The sequence below is a fragment of the Octopus bimaculoides genome, chromosome 5, assembly GCF_046866305.1.
Source record: "Octopus bimaculoides isolate indiv1 chromosome 5, ASM4686630v1, whole genome shotgun sequence".
NCBI lineage: Eukaryota > Metazoa > Mollusca > Cephalopoda > Octopoda > Octopodidae > Octopus > Octopus bimaculoides.
In genome coordinates, this window is record NC_142932.1 from 25263137 (window position 1) to 25283136 (window position 20000).

Below are 20000 nucleotides of genomic sequence, written 5' to 3' on the forward strand. Positions count from 1 at the left end.
ATTCACTATAATTGCCTAAAGTCTCCACTAGAATTCTCTTCGTTGCACCTATATTTACCACCAAATAAGCATTACTTTGATGTTTATGTCTTGGGAAACATATGCCAACTTCGATTTGCCCTAAATAGACTAGTGTCATTAGTCCATATAGTTATAACCAGTAATATTGTGCTCTTAACATCTCCTGTCTCTAATTGAACAGCGATTTAACATTTCTGTATTTTTGTTTGATACTATGCGCTCAATATTCTTTACACTAGCAGTAAGTGATTTCCTTTTCATCCACATGCATAACATATTTATCTGGGAAAATTATTTTTAATAATCGACACTTTTCATATTTCAGTAACAGGAAAATGTATCCTCATATATACTGCGAATTCTTAGAAACGCGACTTTTTGTTTTCAGGGAATCTATCTAATTTCCGGCTATTTAGAAATGTTATTTAAAGAAAGCTTTGTCAGGTTTTCGTTTGATCTGATTTATATATTGATGGAAATTCTGCATTAACTTAATCCATTTCTTCAAAGGTAAATGTTTCTATGTTTCTATCTGAATCAGTATTGCGAATTTAGTTATAGTTCCTTCTTCCTTTTGAGCTAAGTTTCAAACACATATAAATTGTGTTTTAAACGCTGGAATATTTTGGAAGTGAATTATAACTAATACATATATACATTTATGTATATATATATATATATATATATATTTGCACAGGTATATATTACTTGTACGTTAGCAGTAATATGTTTCTATGCGTTACTCGTCTACAGAATATATCTATGGATGTAGCTAAACCTAAAAACAGCAGAAACAAATATTTTTTATACACAATATTTTCTTGGGCAGTTATACTGATCCGTCTCGTTCTACTTCCATAGATATTGTATGAAAAAAAATTGTATTTAAAGTAGCTACAAGATATAATTATAGCTAAAATCTGCAGATATATTCTTGTGGAAATATATTCCGCAGTAGGAAAAGTTGGGCAGGAAAGGAAGTCCATAGCCTTAGTAATAGCAGCTGAAATTTCCCCAATCACGTCTCGTTTGACCGTATATACGAGATCTGATCAATAAGTATCCGGACCGTTGCCATAGTAACGAAGCTACATTACGCAGAATAAAGCCACTTGGCAAAGATTGACCTTCATCTCTGTTGTGCATGTGCACTAAGTTTTAACGTTCTAGCTTACTTCACTGTTTACAGCAGTGCTTGGAAGGAAGGTGTACAGCGTGTGATCGTCGCATTGACCATGACACAGTTGTCATGGCGATACCTCCTCAGAGGCCTAGGAAAAGTTGCAGAACGTGTATGAAAAGAAGTGTACGAGTGGTTGAGACGTTTCCAAGATAGCCGTTCTGGGACGAACGTTCAGGGAGACCCGCAACCAGAAGAACTGAGAAAAACATCACAGATATGTGTGCAGCTGAGGGGAAATCGTCGAATCACCATCCGTGAGTTATCAGAGGACACGCAGATTAGTTACGGTTCAGTACAGTCCATTATCCATTATGACTGAAGAGTTGGTTGGGTATGAGATGCGTGTCTGCCACATTTGTGCCAAAACTGCTTTAAGCTGACCAGAAAGACAATCGAGTTTCATTTGTACAAGATCTCCTTGATTGCGTCGAGAAAGATGAAAACATTTCGTAAACTTTACGTAGGCCTCTGAGCCGGTATCGTCAAGCTTTTGGCAAAACTTGATGCAGCCTCTGTGCTCAACTTTCTCTCTCATGGCGCTGCGACAATCTCACGCTACATACGTTCCTTCAAAGCCCCGCTGTAAACAGCGGAAGTAATCATGGACGTTAAAACTTAGTGCTCATGCACAACGGAGTTCAAGGTCAATCTGTGACAAGCAGCTTCACTCTGCGTATCTTAGCTTCGTTACTATGGCAATAGTCCGCATATTGATCATCGAACCGGTAACAGGCCACGCTTCTCCTTTCGATTAAAAGTAACATGCAGTTAGACAACGATACCAAATAGCAGATTATTGCCAAACATGAAACAGAAAATGCACTTTGGCTTCGACGACAGAGCATACAAACTCATTTACATTATTCAGACTACTAAAAGAACCAGTAAATGTTTCGACTCTATCCTTGCCATCCACATGAAAAAATGCTAAACGTTTCAATTAGAAGCAATACACAACACGTACTAAGAAACTGCCTTCCAGATCATCGAATCTATGTAAGAGCAGTACTAAAATCTGTATATTCCTAAATGTATTACAAAGTCTTTCCTTTATTTGTTTAAGAATTGTATTCAGCTGCTGCTTCTCAAATTCACACATCTAGATATCATAACAATCGTTTCGCACTAATCCACAAAGGTAGATACAACCTTGCACTAACCATTTCCGAAACAGCAAACTTAATGCCGCTCCTAGGAAGTACACCATCACACTTCATACGAGTAACACCAGAGAACCTGATTTAAAGTAAACCATCATACTGAGTATCATAAATAGAACACACACATACTAAAGACAGACATATTTTACATATATCATTCTTTCAGTTTTGATAGCATTTGTAGAGAGAAAAAGCAGACCGATGCACAAATACTTAGATTTCCCAGAAGCACAGAATGTAGTTAGCACAAACAAACGAAAAAAGCATTAAACAAAAACAAAAGCAGTCGATAAATATGTTTTTCGATTCATCATGGTTCGTAGCAGTTCTGGCTGAGCCTCTAGGCTTTCACATTTAATCATAACAAGCTAAGAAAGAACAAGAATTATATCGTACTTTGTTCCATCATGGGCTATATGCAAATTACACGCATACATCACCAGCATAAAGGAAAATAAAAAGAAAAGAACAAAACCAAGCATCGTATGAAAAGCTGTATCGAAATGCGTATGGCATTTTTTTCTCACAATTACTTCTGCTACATTTTCAATCACCCAAAGCAAAAATGATTCCTCGAAAACAATAAACGATTTCTATTAATCTTACCATTCATTCAGTCCAGACAAACTGAAAATACTTAGTACACATGAAATAAACAGCATTAATAGCATCCATATACCATGTTGAATTACCAAGCACCAAAGATGAATGCAAAGGGGCAGCAGCTACTGACTTTGGCTGGGGTTCAGCTGCCTTCTGTCGTGGCAACCATAATACATACGTACACACACACACACACACACACATATATATATATATATATATATATATATATATTATCTAATAAACAGAAAATATGTGTTTATGTGCTATTATTAGTTTCATGCGATGAGGGTATGCCAGACAGTACTTTCTAACATTTATGTTGTCTCAGCGCAATCTTCGGACGCTGCCCACATAGCTAATCCACCTTTTCTTGTTTTGATTTTATTAACTTTTTCCCCTTTGAAACTTTCTTTCTTACGCTATGCCTTGTAACCCTAGTACTATCCAGACTCAATTAAATGTGCGCAAAAGGTCAGAAATTAAGAGGGATAACATTTTCGTACATCCAAGAGAGAAATATATATATAACGGACTGCAAAATCAAGTGCTTGACTTCAATATTTAACTAAAGATTCATAGAGTTTCGGAAATCTACAATAAATATCAAAGTTGATGAAGAACCAGCCTTCCAGATAACATCTACAGAAACTCTAGCATCTCTCAACACTCCCACCAGTAACAGCACGAGCACCAGCACCAGCACCCGCACCAACACCACCACTATAACCGCCTCCACCGCCACCACCAAAACCAAGTACTTCGGTGCAAGATCGAACTAGAAACCCCATGGTTGCGAAGTGAGCTTCTTAACTACAGAACCATAAATAACTTTATACCTTAGCAATTACGTATTTCGTAAACACTTTACAGATTTTTTAATTCGTTAAGTTTACAGTTCTGCAAATTAGATCCAGAAAATTATATTTGCTTTCCAGAAGTAGAAAGTTGTTTTCGTTGAGAGTTCTCTTCAAATAATTTTAACTGTGATATTATATGACACGTACGTTATTGACTCGACGATATTTACCTTCAACAATTATCCATTCTAGAAGCCATTCGAAACAGAGTCGATTAACATCCATGATATAAAATAAAATCAAGTTAAGAAGCCATCTATAGATGTAGTTCTAAAAGCATACATATTCACATTTCGACAGGAGAGATGGAATATACCATGATCTCTCTGAGAAGTAAATTTACGACGAATGAGTTTTATTTCTCAATTGTAATTATTTCCGCTTATATACATCCCTAAACGTGTGAAAATTCTGGCATCTCATTACAGAATCTTTAGAGGGTAGAAAGATGTGGGTTTTATAAGTTGTTAAAAATGAATTTTCTAGATAATTCCTTGTTAGAAAAGGAAATGTTGTGAAGTTGGTTGCTTTCTAAGAGCAAAAGACGCACCTGACTCACAGTTATAATTCGAAACTTAAACTGAAGTCATGTACGCCAAAAGGTAATCCTTCAATTCAATTCTTTTTTCAAACTGAAGTTATATTCTTCCTAAAGAATTAATTTTAACGAAATTTTGTTGAAAATAGAAAGAAAAACAAGAAAATAAAAAAAATGTTTAAATATATTTTTGAGCAATTGAAATAAATCTTAATTACATGTTGTTTTAGATATTTAGATATCTTTTTTTCAATTTGTCTCGAATTCAATTACCCAAGAAACAAACGATAAACACGCAAATAAGACAAGAACAAATATATAACATAAAATATATATGTTCTACATTCCCAGGTAGACATGCGTCTTACACATTTTCCCCAATACTATTTACTTTATAGAGAATCTTTTTAAATACATGCCAGTATTTTAAATCTATTTCTACCCAGTAAAGTTAGCTATCAGTACCGACATATCGGTTCATTCCACTTAACTAACGTGGGTAACTTTTAATATGGAAATTCTAATATTATTAATAGTAATAATACCGCAAATAATAATTATAAAAAAGAACAAAACTAATAACAGTAAGAAGTTAATATAAAAACGAATACAAAACTATAATTTGCAACAAACTGAAAAACAACAAGAACAAGAACAACAACAGCAACAACAATTGTAATGATAATAATAATAATAATAATAATAATAATAATAATAATAATAATAATAATAATAATAATAATAATAATAAAGAGATAATTGATAAAATCCAAATAAAAGTTATTCAGTAATTAGAATTAGATTGAATAACATGCACAATTTTATTTTTGTATTTAAAAAAATACTCGATATCGATTTTGGAAGTTCTATTGTTTTGGAGATTAATGTAAAAAGAAAATATCCTAAAACAAAAAACAAAATAAAATGGAAAACAAAATGGCGAACTAAGATGCCGCAGCCCAACTGACACTATCCCCAGCACTCCTTTATTATTACTACGACAACCCTTTATCAACTAGTAACTCAACTAATACTTTCAATATGAAGACTCAAGAAGAACAACAAGAAATGAAAGAATAACAAAGCTATTGACATTGATACTTAAAAAGAAGACGGAAACGACGAAGGCATCAGTAACAGCTCTGACAAAGAGTTAAGGAACAAAAAAGAAAAAAAACAAACATCAGAAATCAAGAAATAAAACAGAACTAGTTAATCATATAACTGCAATCTGAAACCAGTAGATTCAAAAGTTATTTATAATTGAATTTGTTCGTTTAAGAACAGTTTTAATTTATTGTAAAAAAATTCTGTCAATATAAAAGAAGAATTTTTTGTACTAAGTAGACATGTATTGGATGAACAAATAGAAAAGTCAAATAAACTTGCAGCTGGTTCAACAATGTCATACGTATATTATAAACCATTGAATGAATCTATCTATCTATCTATCTATCTATCTATCTATCTATCTATCTATCTATCTATCTATCTGTTTGTCTGTCTAAATAGTTAAAAAAGTGGTAAGTTCTTTTGCGTTCATTTTCATCCCCTTTAGATCTAAAGTGTATGCTATATATATATAACTGGTTGGCACTCCGTCGTTTACGACGATGAGCAGGGTCTAGTTCATGATCAGATCAATTGAACAATCTGCTCGTGAAATTAACGTGTAGGCGACTGCATTACAGGAACTACACTTTTTGCCACCTGCTCAGTCAACTGGAACAACGTGAAATAAAGTGTCTTGCTAAAGGATACAACGCACCGGCGGAATTCGAACTCACAACTTTACGATTGTTAGCCGAACACCGCAAACAGTAAGCCACGTGCTTCTTGTAAAGGTACGGCACTGAATCAAAATCAGACTCAGTAGTGGGTTTGATATCCCACTCCGATATTCATTGAAGTGCGTCCCGTGGCCGGGGGTGGAGGTGGGAAAGGAGGGGGGTGGGGTGGCTGCAAATTCGGAATAGAATAGTGTGTGGAATTCAAGGCTAATAATAGAAATAAGAATAATACAGGGAAAACAGGTGTGGAATTCAAGGCATGATAGGACGTGTAAAATGCTGAAATATTTTAACAGCAGTTATAGATTTATGCGTGTTAGCACGTGTGTGTGTGTGCGCATGTAAGCGTGTGTAGATATGGGTATGTATGAATTTATGCATGTATGTGTGTGAGTGTTTGTCTTTCAAACTCACATTAAAAACACGACAATGTTGAAATTGATATTTTGAAATTTAATCTTGATCGTATATCGTGGTTAATATTCTAAGATTGGTTTAGAACCATGCCTTTTGGAAATGCATATGTTTTTTATTTTCAAGATCTCCTAGAGAGTGAGATTTGAAAGTCTGGAAATGCTACACTACTTTGACAGCAAGTAAAGGTCGAAATATCCCACAGAAAACGAACCGTGCGTTGTGCGATAGGGCGCTACACCAGAGGGTTTGCCGATATTTAAACCTTGAAATTAGAAGCTTAAGAACTACTACTACTACTACTACTACTACTACTACTACTACTACTACTACTACTACTACTAAAGCTGCTACTACTACTACTACTACTACTACTACTACTACTACTACTACTACTACCACCACCACCACCACCACCACCACTAACAGCGGGACGAGTCAGTAGATATATTTTAGTTATCTCCCTTAATCTATTCAACCGTATAACTTCTATACATTTATTGTTTTCACAAAGGTCGATAAGAGGCTACGGTTAACGAAGTTAAGCAAGAGGCAGCAATAAAGGATTGAACCCAGGAACGCATGGTTGCGAACTTTGTCATGAAACAACCATACCTGCATACAAACACAAACATGACTGTGCAGATATCTATCTATCTATCTATCTATCTATCTATCTGTAAGTGCGTAACGTACATACATAAATACATATGTATATATATATATATATATATATATATATATATATATATATATATATATATATATATATATATATATATATATATATATATATATATCTTATACAAATCTGTTCATGAAGTGCTTGGATGTGGATCCGCGCACCAAGATTATTTTTCCTCCCTGACTGAAAGCATCAGTGGCTTGAAACATTGCAGAAAATCTTCAGAAAGAGAGTTTTGTTTTTTCTTTTTTAAATTCTTTGAAAACACGTTTGCAGTTATTTCTTTCGGAACACTTTAATAAATTTCGCTCGACCTGCTAAGGTTGTAGCAGAATCTCTACCACTTCAAACACTTACTGTAGGGAGCACTTTTATATTTGCGTAGCAAGAAAAGCAAAAATATCAACAATTCAATAATAACACAAACCAGAAACAAAATCAAAAACCAAAAAAAAAAAAAAAAAAGTATAAGCAAAAGCATACCATAAAATTTAACATATTTCTTTTTCCTCCTCTTTTCCCTCTCTCTATTTATGTTTGTGTACATACGTACGTACGTACATGAGCAAATGCATAAATATGGATGTATTTATGTATGCACACACACATTCATATATATATATATATATATATATATATATATATATATATATAGGTGAGAAAGTTTGTATGTGAAAGCACGTGGTTGGATGTATAAAAGATAATAAGAGTGAAAAAACTACAGAAGGCTTGTGTTACATGGTTAAAGTATATATTTAAATTATGTCAGAAAAATGTTAGAAAAATGTTATAAAAATGTTATAAAATCTTTTTGGTATATAAACATTGTACAATGTTTATATACTTTAACCATGTAACACAAGCCTTCTGTAGTTTTTCACTCTTATTATCTTTTATATATACGCACACATACATAGATATATATGTGTGTATTTATGAGCAGACGCTCACACACAAGTAGAGAGAGAGAGAGAGAGAGAGAGAGAGAGAGAGAGAGAGAGAGAGAGAGAGAGAGAGAGAGTGGGTGAGAGATGGAAAGATCGATAGTCAGTGAGATGATGTCAAGATGTCAGAAGACAAAAAAAACCCTTAAGATACTGGTTTCAAATATTGGCACAAGGCTAGCAATTTCGGGGGAAGTGTTAAGCCAATATCATACACCCCAGTGTTCAACTGGTATTTATATTATCAACTTCGAAAAGATGAAAGTAAAAGTTGACCATGGCAGAGTTTGAACTCAGCATTTAAAGACAAACGAAATGCAGCTTGGTATTTTGGTCACCATACTAACGATTCTACTAGCTCGCCGCCATCTTTTCTACTCTAGGCCCGGAATTTTTGGATAGGGGGCCAGTTGATTAGAGCAACTCCAGTACGTAACTGGTACTTAATTTATCGACACCGAAAGGATGAAAGGCAAAGTCGGACTTGGTGGAATTTAAACTCAGAACGTTAGGACGGAGGAAAAACCCCTAAGCATTTCTCCCGGTGTGCTAACGATTCTACCAGCTCACCGCCTTCGACTGCCTTGAGATATCGCTTTCAGTTATTATGACGCTCAGAGTTCATACTCCACCGAGATTAACTTTGCTTTGCTTTTCTGTTATCCAGAGTAAATGAAATAGGATATCAGTTATGTGTATTTCAGTCAATCTAATCATCAACCACAAAAAAAAAAAAGAAAGAAGAAAATCTACAATTAGTAAATCATATATATATATATATATATATATATATATATATATATATATACAGGGCAGGGAATCGTCAATTAGTAATAAAATTAATAATTAACAATTTTGCCGGGTAGCTCAGTATGAAAAAACCTTATCGGTAAAGCCATTTATAATCATAAATATATGCGTGGCAAATCGGGAAAGTGTCTTCTATTATGGCATCAAGTTGACCAAAGCCTTGTGAATGAATTTGGTAGATGGAAACTGGATGAAGCCTGTCGTATACAAATATGTATATATCTATGCGCTTTTGTGCTTGTTTCCCCGCTTCTTCATGCGGCGTTGGTTTGTTTACATTTATACAAAATAAGTATCAATGCAATGCCCTAGCATGATCGCGGTATAATGAATGAAATATGTAAAAGTTAAAAGAGGTACACACACACACACACACATGCATATTTATACAACCCTCACATATACATATGTACATATGAATATGCATATGTATGCACACAAGCATACTCCCCACCCCCGCAAAACATATGTATGTTTGTTGGTATATGTTTATATATCCAAATGCATGCTGCGTGAATATACTCAACTACACTTAAATTTCTCACAATTACTAATTTCTTTCTCTCTCTTTCTCTATCCTATCCCCTTTCTCTCTCTTATTACTCTCGTTACTTTATATCTGACGTAACCTCATGTCTTCAAATATGCGACCCCCAAATTGGAAAGTCACTTGCATAAGAGTTGATGTAGGTTGATATATATATATATATATATATATATATATATATATGAGCGCTTAGGTAACTGACATATGTATTTGTATATATATATATATATATATATATATATATATATATATATATATATATATATATATATACACGTACATATACATACACAAACTCACATGCACACATACATGCACAAACACCCATATACATGTATATATATCGTATATTCATTCGCTGTGTTGATTCTAATCGTATACCAAAGACTTTTTCAATTCTCGAATGTATCACATAAAATCACCGACCAGTCAAGTGTTATATCAATCTCATTCCAAATTCAACACTTCAAATTTAAACTTATCTCGATATCTTATCTTGTTATAATTTTACTTTTAGCGAATGCCTATAGCAAACTAATAAAACTGTTCTCCTTGCGCGCGCTCACGCAGCCACATATACTGACAGAAAAAAAAAACGCTTTTTAAGTTGTAATTTTTATCACTTATCATATCGCTTGTGACGTGAATTATCGAATTCTTGTATAGGCTTTCTGCCTTGAGAATTTTAAATCATATGACACACATGCGTTTCACATGGGTAATAGCTACGCAGCTGAAGTGAGATGGCAAAAACGGGAGATTGATATAGCTTTCTAGAACTTGCTACACACAGTGCTCACCTCACTGTCTTAAATTATCGATAACTTTCTTCTTTTATCAGCCAGCTGATAACGTGACAAAATCGGTTTGTGTAAAATCCTCACAACATCAAACCAAATGAAATTTCTAGCAGCCTTTCATCTACAAAGAAGGTAGAATATCTACGGCAAAAATACAAACGATCGATTTTGCCGTTTCTATAAGATGATAGATATATTACCTGACCGCCAACTGTAACTTAATAATTTTTCAGATACCACTGTGTTATAATAGCTAACTTGAGCTGGTAAGGGGGATAACTAAAATTTGCCTATCTCGCTTCTGTAAATCTATCGGAATTCGAAAAATTACTATTGAGTTGAAAATGGCGTCACAAATAACGACTCGAAATTATCATAACACGATATCTCTTACCTTCTTTTTACCTGTCTCTCTTCTCATATACATACATACATACATACATACATACATACGTACATATATATATTTATATATATAACTCCATTTTTGGTAACTATTAAGATAGCAGGTTTTATTATGGACCTGTTTATATATATATATATATATATATATATATATATATATATATATATATATATATATGTATGTGTGTATGTGTGTATATATATATATATATGTATATATATATATAAACATATGTCTGTATCTATCTACTATCTGTCTATCCATACACACATACACAAACATCCACACACACATATATCACTCTACACCTTTTATATATATATATATATATATATATATATATATATATATATATATATATATATACATACATATATATATATATATATATATATATATATATATATATATATATATATATGTATATATATATATATATATATATGTATATATATATATATATATATATATATATATGTATATATATATATATATATATATATATATATATATATATATATATATATATATATATATATATATATATATATATATATATATATATATATATATATATATATATATATATATGTATATTTATATACATATATATTTATATATTCATTATATATATTTGTATATGTTTATATGTACATATATACATATATGAAATAAATGTATTTTTAACGATGAAATGCAGTGTAGACAACATTATAAGTACTAACCTGAATGCCGGATTCAGAACCGTTTGAATATAAAAATGTCGAAGGCATTTAATATGTATGTGTGTCTGCATGTATGTATATTTGTGTGTGTGTGTGTGTGTTTGTGTGTGTGTGTGTGTGTGTGTGTGTGTGTGTGTGTGTGTGTGTGTGTGTGTGTGTGTGTGTGCATGTATTCATATATACGCACACATTTGTATCTGTATTGTTGTCTTTGTTTTGATTTACATCGGTACATAAACCACACCTGAAGACTCTACGTAACACGAATAGAGAAAGAAAATATAGCACACTATATAGGAATACAAATCATTGTAATATGTAAAATACTGTGTGTGTCTGTATGTGTTTTCTAGTGTGTGTATCTGAATATGATTGTGTTTTTTATAGCAGTGTCATGGTTATTATTTTGTGTACTCATCTTTGTTTGAGATCCTGACTTGTCTATCCGTACTGGTGTACATGCACATATCCGTGTAGGCACGTGTAAATAAATGTATGCCTGTGCGTGTGTTTGTATGTGTGTATGTGTGTATGTGTGTTCGTTCTTTCTAAGATGTTAATATAATGATTGTCTCTAAAAAGGCATTCTTATTTGACCTTCAGGCCACGCGCCTGATATATATATATATATATAGAGAGAGAGAGAGAGAGAGAGCTGTATTATCTAATTTGTTTTAATGATATAGAGAAATACATTATGTAATTTATCCTATTCATAGAGTGTAGGAGACTCTGAATAGAGGCCGTACCTTAGATGTCTTGCAGCTGCACGTTGTCAGGCGTGAACAGGTGAACAGGCCTCAGTGCTCCACATTCAACTCTTAATTTCGCACATGATGGCTCCTAGCACCACACGCTAGCAATCCATTTCAGTTGGAGGGCTAAACCAAGTGAAGGTATGATGTCAACACTTCACTTATAAGCGAGTGACTCCGCATAAGGCTTCCTAAGGAATCATCGGCCAGAGTGGAGGAACCTGTGCAAGTCAAAAACCTATCGCTCGGTGCCAAGGCATTTCAGATAGAGGCATGCACCTAAGAGTGTATTTGTTGCAATACCAACGATTGGCAATACTGTCACTAATCTAATGTAATCACAAGAGATTTGACATATTTCTGAAGATGTGACAATGTTGTTGGTTTATACAATTTAAATTAGATTACCGATGCGCATTCATTGTTAATGAAACGCACGAAGGATGATGAGGCTAAATATTTTATAAAGATCTCTCCGATTTTGTTTTCTGTATTTTCAAGTTACGTTTTTGAATAACATGTACATTGTATTATGTAATATGTAATTTTAAATATGTACGTGTGTACTGACTGGATTTTTTTTTTAAGTATGAGGTTATGTTGTTATGTTCAAATTACAGAAAGTTATCAAGGTATTTTATTTACAGAAGTAAAAGGTATGAGGCAGGTGATATCTAGATACTAGGTATGAAAGTTATCGTGATGTGAAAGATTATACAGATGTCATTATAGAGACTAGATATGTGGCCTGTAGAATACAATCCAGTAGATTTGATTCATTTCCATAATCAAAATTTTGATATAAATTTCTTTTCCATACCTAGGTGAACTGAGTAAGAAGGAACAATGTATAGAAACGAATGACACCACTGACTTCCAATGTATATGAACTTATAACATACGAATTTATGATACATATTTTTTTTCAGATAATTTCGCTTTTACATGTTCAACATGGAGGTACTCATATGCATCTCAGGAATAAACTATTTAACTGTTTCTTTGTTAAAATTTTAGTTTCTATAAAATAGATATAATATTAGTAATGTATTATTTTTACATTCCATTACATGTTACAAAATAATATGTTACCACAATAACTGGCTGACAAAATATCAGGGTAGCCAAGTACAATGGATAATTTTCTCGATTATATATATATATATATATATATACGTGTTTGTGCGCGTATGCGCGCTTGTGTGTAATGTATGAATAATAGATTTTCTTTGTTAAAGAAAACATTGTGCTTTAACGTAGGATTATTGGAAAATAATACGATGCTTTTGAATTTGTGTATGTATGAACGTAAATACATACATGCATACATACACACACACACACACACACACACACACACATATATATATATATATATATATATATATATATATATATATATATATATATATATATATACATATGTATATATATTTATATGTATATATATGAAAAGTTTATATCAATATGTGACAACTAAATTTGAACAACACAAACAGAAATAAAATACCCAAATTAGATCTGAATGTAAAGCACAAACGAAACAAAGAAAAACTATTCAGCTTTTTCCTTATACTGAAAATATATATTTGATTACGCACACGCATACACATATACACATGTTCGTGTGCACACACATGCACACTCTCATGCACACACACACACACACACATATATATATATATGAAGGCTGTTGGCATCATAACTCCATCGCCACTATCAACAACAACTTATAATAGTAATAATAATATGCTCAACTCGTAGCGTATACTCTCATGTTTGTGCGTCCTATTATCCACTGCTGTAGCAGTAGATGTCGAAATAAAATGATCGATAACTATTGTTGACATTATCCATCCATCAATTTAGTTGTCGAAATATCTATTAGCTAAATCATAGCCGCCATTTTCTACCCCGGCACCACTGTTGCTTCATGAGTAAATGATATGACACTTTTCGTTCTTACTTCTTACTATTTTTTCCCATTACTACCTGTAAATCTAACTATCTATTTCTCTATCTGCTATTTTCCTCCCTATTTCATTTTAAAATTTTACCTATATAATTACGAAGGTGCAAGAGTTAACCACATTTCAAAAGATATACAGAAAGACTGATATAAATCTCCCGCTTTTATATTTCTTTTGTTTATCTCTATTAATTCTACGCTTATACATATTTTCTTTAGATTTATTCCAGGCATGATACGTGAATATCATGTATAAAATACCGCGGGATGACAATTTACTGCTTTACGTACGTGCTGTAACAGTGTATATACTTCCTTTATCTTGCATTGTTTGTATTATCTTTTATATACTTTAATTCTAATATAAAAGGTGTAACATGCTCCGACATTCATTATCTTAGCTTACATATATTGTCATTCACTCATTAGTCAATGCATCCAGTCATTAATCCGTTCCTTATTTCATTTAGTTGTTTGCTGTTTTTTTAACCTTTAGTCAACCTTGACATATGGTCAAAGACACTCTAGCTGCGACTATCCATCTTTTTCAGGCAGAGTACATCCATTCAATGTGACCTTCCTTTTTAAAAGCATTTGTTTATGATTTGAGAGATATTTGCTTGAAATTTCTCCCAGGTTGGGCACTCATTCAGTTGCTACTTCGTTAGGTCATCTACTCATTTTTTGAGTGAGACTCAAAACCATTTACGTTTGTGTCGTAATATTTCAATTACTTTTCAAGATGGCTGGTTGGATATAATGTTTTCATTTCAAGGGAACACACGAAATTTTATATACAACTTCGTTTTGGATGCAATAAGGCGCATCTCGCAAATATTCCAAGTCCTAAATTGCGAGGAGATTGAGATATACAGAGATAAGGGGAGACGAGGAAGAGAGTGGTATGAATTTTACGAATAATTTACAGATACAGCAATCTATGAACAAATTCACCCAATGTTGTTCTTTCCAACTTGGCTGCTATTTATCATTTACACTATATGGAAATAGAAAAAGAAACAAATCAGTAATATTGAATAAAATACAACTGGAGAGACCGACTCCAGATATATTTTGAAGCTACAAAGCAGACAGATTTTTGTTTGAAGAAAAGTATTTTCAAAATTATAATCAAATAATTTTTACGGTATACCGCCTACAACGTTCTGGCTTGACAGTTTAAATAACCTGGTGGGCTAGCAGATTAAATATAGGTACACCATAAGAAATATTGTACAAAATGAAGACATAAAGTCCATTGACAACTGTAAACAGTTGGTTTCGTGTCGGTTTGACGAATGTTCCTTTAACATGCAGTGAATAATTCAAAACCTCTATTTCACATGGACCATAAATACAACGAAAAGACCCACTATCGTATTTCAAATAATCCTGTCACCACAAACCTCAAATCTCGGACAAGAAGTGAATAAATAAATGCACACACCCTGATTAAAGTCAATAACAATTTGTAGATACAACGCTTACTGTTCACTATCGAATTCTACTTCCTTCCAGTAATATGATGATCGGCTCCGAACAGTCAGTCAGACAGTCATATTTACAACAAGTAATAATGTTGAATACTAGAAAACATTTTGGTATTTTCAACCAATCAATCCAACGCCAGTAATTATTCATTATAATACAAATACAGACATAGCCGATATACAAGCAACAGAACATCGGCTGCTGATAACGATCAAACATCTATAGAATGTATACATCATTCTCCATAATATTATACCACCCACCCAACTGTCCATCCATCTATTCTCCTGTTTATAGTGCCCGGCTGTATACATACACACATACGTATCTACGCACACACACACACACACAAAATCTCGCGCGCGCACACACACAAACACAAAATCGTGCTCACACACACGTAAACACATCCACACTCACACAAACACACACACAGATATATATATATATATATATATATATATATATATATATATATATATATACATATTATACGCTTCTCTCTCCGTTCATTCATCCATAATGGATGAAATGTCTCTGGACAATAGATATTTATCCACACGAGCACATGTTTTATATATTTACCATTAAACTTTAGTTCAAAAAGAATTGATACATTGTTCGGCCGCCATTTTTTTCCGTTGCTATTTGGTACCCTTAGGAATCGTAACTTACAAAATACAAGTCTACGAGAGATTTCTTTGATCATGTATTATCTTTCATCTAATTGGCCCTGCTCTGGACAGAAATTCTGTTGGGGGACGTAACCTATTTAAAAGATAAATGGTCCAAATTCTATTGAAAACAAGGCTAAATGAAAAAACATTACCAGAGCAATAAATGGCCGCCATGTTTTCATGTAAAACTATAGAAACCCGGTGTTTTGTTAGACGTTGAATGTAGTATTTAGCATAGAGATAACAGTTGAGTAGACAGAGCATTGATTGATTTCAATAGCTTGTGCCGATTGGTTGTTGATGAATAAGTGATGCGTTAGTAATCAAAGGAAATATTAACAGCAGACAATCAACTCGTAATTCAAATATGCACGAGACACAACATAATATTATATACATACATCTTCAAATATGCATACGTGGACATAAACAAACGCATAAATATATGCACACCCAAGTGACAGGAATTTACATACACACACACACACGAGTACATACACAAGCACATTCACATATATGTATGCATATACATGCACACACATGTACATATACGCATACACACACACGCGCACACATAACACTGTATATATATACACACACACACACACACACATATATATCTATAAATATATACATACATACATGCATGGTGTGTGTATGCCTCTATGAATTTGTCGATGTATATGTATGTGTAAATCACACACTAAATTCTAAAACACATATGAAAGGTTTCAAAATATTGGAAATTATATACACACATACACACACACACTCAGACACACACACACACACACACACACCCACACACACACACATGCACAAACATACTCATACGCACACAAATGTCACAACACACCCACTCGCACACCTACACGTACATATTCACAGATTATTCATAAAACGTGAATATTAAGGCCGTAAAAATATGAAGAATGTAGCTGAAATATTGCAGCAAAATATGTAAATTTTCTGACAACAATTTATTGCCGATAATATCTTGACAAAATTACATGGATGGAATACCCATTTTAATTCATTTATTTTTCCAGCATAATTTATGCAGCTTTGCACAATAAACAATAACTATTAAAATACACTGAAAGAAAGAACAAAGCAAAGAATTATATCCATATTCACAAACCTAAATACAGAATGCTTGTATACATACAGAAAAACTAAAAGAAAAAAATGGCCGCAGAGAATATCCAATAAATATCAAGCTAATATTATATGAGAGAGAGAGAGAGAGAGAGAGAGAGAGAGAGAGAGAGAGAGAGAGAGAGAGAAGGGGGAGAAGGAGATTAATTCCCAATTATTGTATGTAATACATATATAATGTAATACAGCAAAACTGTTGCTTCGGATCAATGTTAGCGACACACAGAACGAGGGTGAATCGACATTTTTTTTCTTATCTAAATTTCAACTTCGTCTCTGGGGATTCAATTGTCCTTGAACCCGCGTCGTCTATTAATTACAGCGTAGCCACTCGTTTGAGTGTAGACTAGGAAAGTTTCAATGATAGCATCTGCGTTAGAATTCAAAATTAGGTTTGTAGCTTTTACGTAACTTGATGGTTTGCAGTACTGTAATTCGAGCACCACGATAGCTTTGTAACAAGCAATATCTTGTATTGCAATATAATCACTGCATCGACCAAACACCGTGTTTTGTTATACACCATTGACCACAATGCGCTTGTTTACATTGTTGTAAATTTTGAATGATGGCACCCAACTGGGTAGGCAGAGTGGCATCCGTTCACCCGGAAAGAAACGTTATTTTGTCGCAAGATTACACACTCAACTGAAAGGACAGCTTTTCACAAGAACGCAACGCCCTGTCAGTCTGACAATGGAAACCACTAGGTCACGCCCTTTCATAATACAGCATAATATTTCCAATATGCCCCTGTGTCTTGTAATATACCATAACATATTGTGATACACGGTAATATCTTGTAATACACTGTAAAACCTAGTGATATACTATCATATCTTAAATCGCAATATTTCTAATACACAATTATATCTCGTATTATATCATATCTTACATAATACCTCGCAAGAAATCCTGATACCTTGTAATAAACCTCAGTAGCTAGAAATATATCATATCTTGTAATGTACCAGTATATAATCTACTATAATATAATGTGATATACTTTAATACCTAACAACACGCCATAGCAACTTGTAATACATCATAATATCTTGCAATATTATCATCATCAAAGATGACAAGATGGCAGAATGGTTAGCACGCCGGATAAAGCGTTTAGAAGCATTTCGATCGTATTTGCGTTCAAATTCAAATTCCGCCGAAGTCGACTTTGACTTTCATACTTTCGGACTCGATAAAACGAATTCCATTTGAACACTAATTTTCATGAAATCGACTTACTCATTCCTCAAGAATGCTGATCTTGTGCCAAAATTTGAAACCAATATTATTACCATGAATTTTAAATCAATCAAACTAACAATTGATCCGCCAGAAACAGCAAAGAGATTACCGAGAAATCACACCCATCGTCTTAAGAAAAGGCACTGCTATATTACGTAATGAAATCTTTGACTGAAGGTTAAGTGAACCGTAATTTAGACGCAGGTACATATAATCAGCAGGAGCAACTGCAGCAACAATGATCTAAAATTTATGGTGGCCATTTGTAGCTGGCTCAACTGAAACTCCACCGTTGAAACCAACGACTGCAGCAGCAGCAGCGACACATTAAGCTGTGTAATAAAATCTCAATAACAATCGCGATCATCACGACTGCAAGACATATCAGTGTTAATTCTAGCTCTAACATCTAGCTGAGTGCTGGTATGATTTAAGCACATTATCACCACAATCACACTCATCACAACTACTACAAGGAGAATCGCATCGTCATTTAGACATACTAACAACAACAACAACAAGACAAACATTGGCATTAACATCTTACATAATTACAGAGACTGTCACATCAATAAATCCCTTTAGAACCATCATCAAAGTGTTCATTACCATCATTAGATGTAAAACTATAATCGTTGTCATTGTCATCATATACAATAGCAAAGACACACTCCATCGACGATTGAAACACGACTACCGCTAATATAATTATCATGTCTTTCACATCGTCGCCGTGCTCGTTGTCGTCGTCATCGACATACCACTCCTCCTCCTCCTCCTCCTCCTCCTCCTCCTCCTCCTCCTCCACATGATGATGATGATGATTATGATGATGATTATAATCATCATCATCATCATCATCACCACCACTACCAGCACCACCAGCACCACCATCTTTTTCATCACCATCATCACCACCACCATACCACCACCACCCATCATCATCATCATCATCATCATCATCATCATCATCATCACTATCATCCTCACCACTACCGCCATCATCATCATCATCATCATCATCAATGGCATATATTGCATGTTATTATTTTCTCCTTCATATTCTGTCTCGAACGCCTAAGACCCTTGACGTCCAATAAAATCAATTAAGTGTTATTTATTTGATTATTCAATAATAATAATAACAACAACAACAACAACAACAACAACAACACCAACAATAATAATAATAATAATAATAATAATAATAATAATA

The 20000-nt window shown here is 33.4% G+C and overlaps 1 protein-coding gene across 19 annotated transcripts in view; it reads right to left on the reverse strand.

The window, feature by feature from the left end:
- LOC106876426 (uncharacterized) overlaps positions 1-20000 on the reverse strand; it is a 1215830-nt gene that overhangs the window by 723758 nt on the left and 472072 nt on the right. The gene's annotated exons all lie outside the window — the stretch shown is intronic.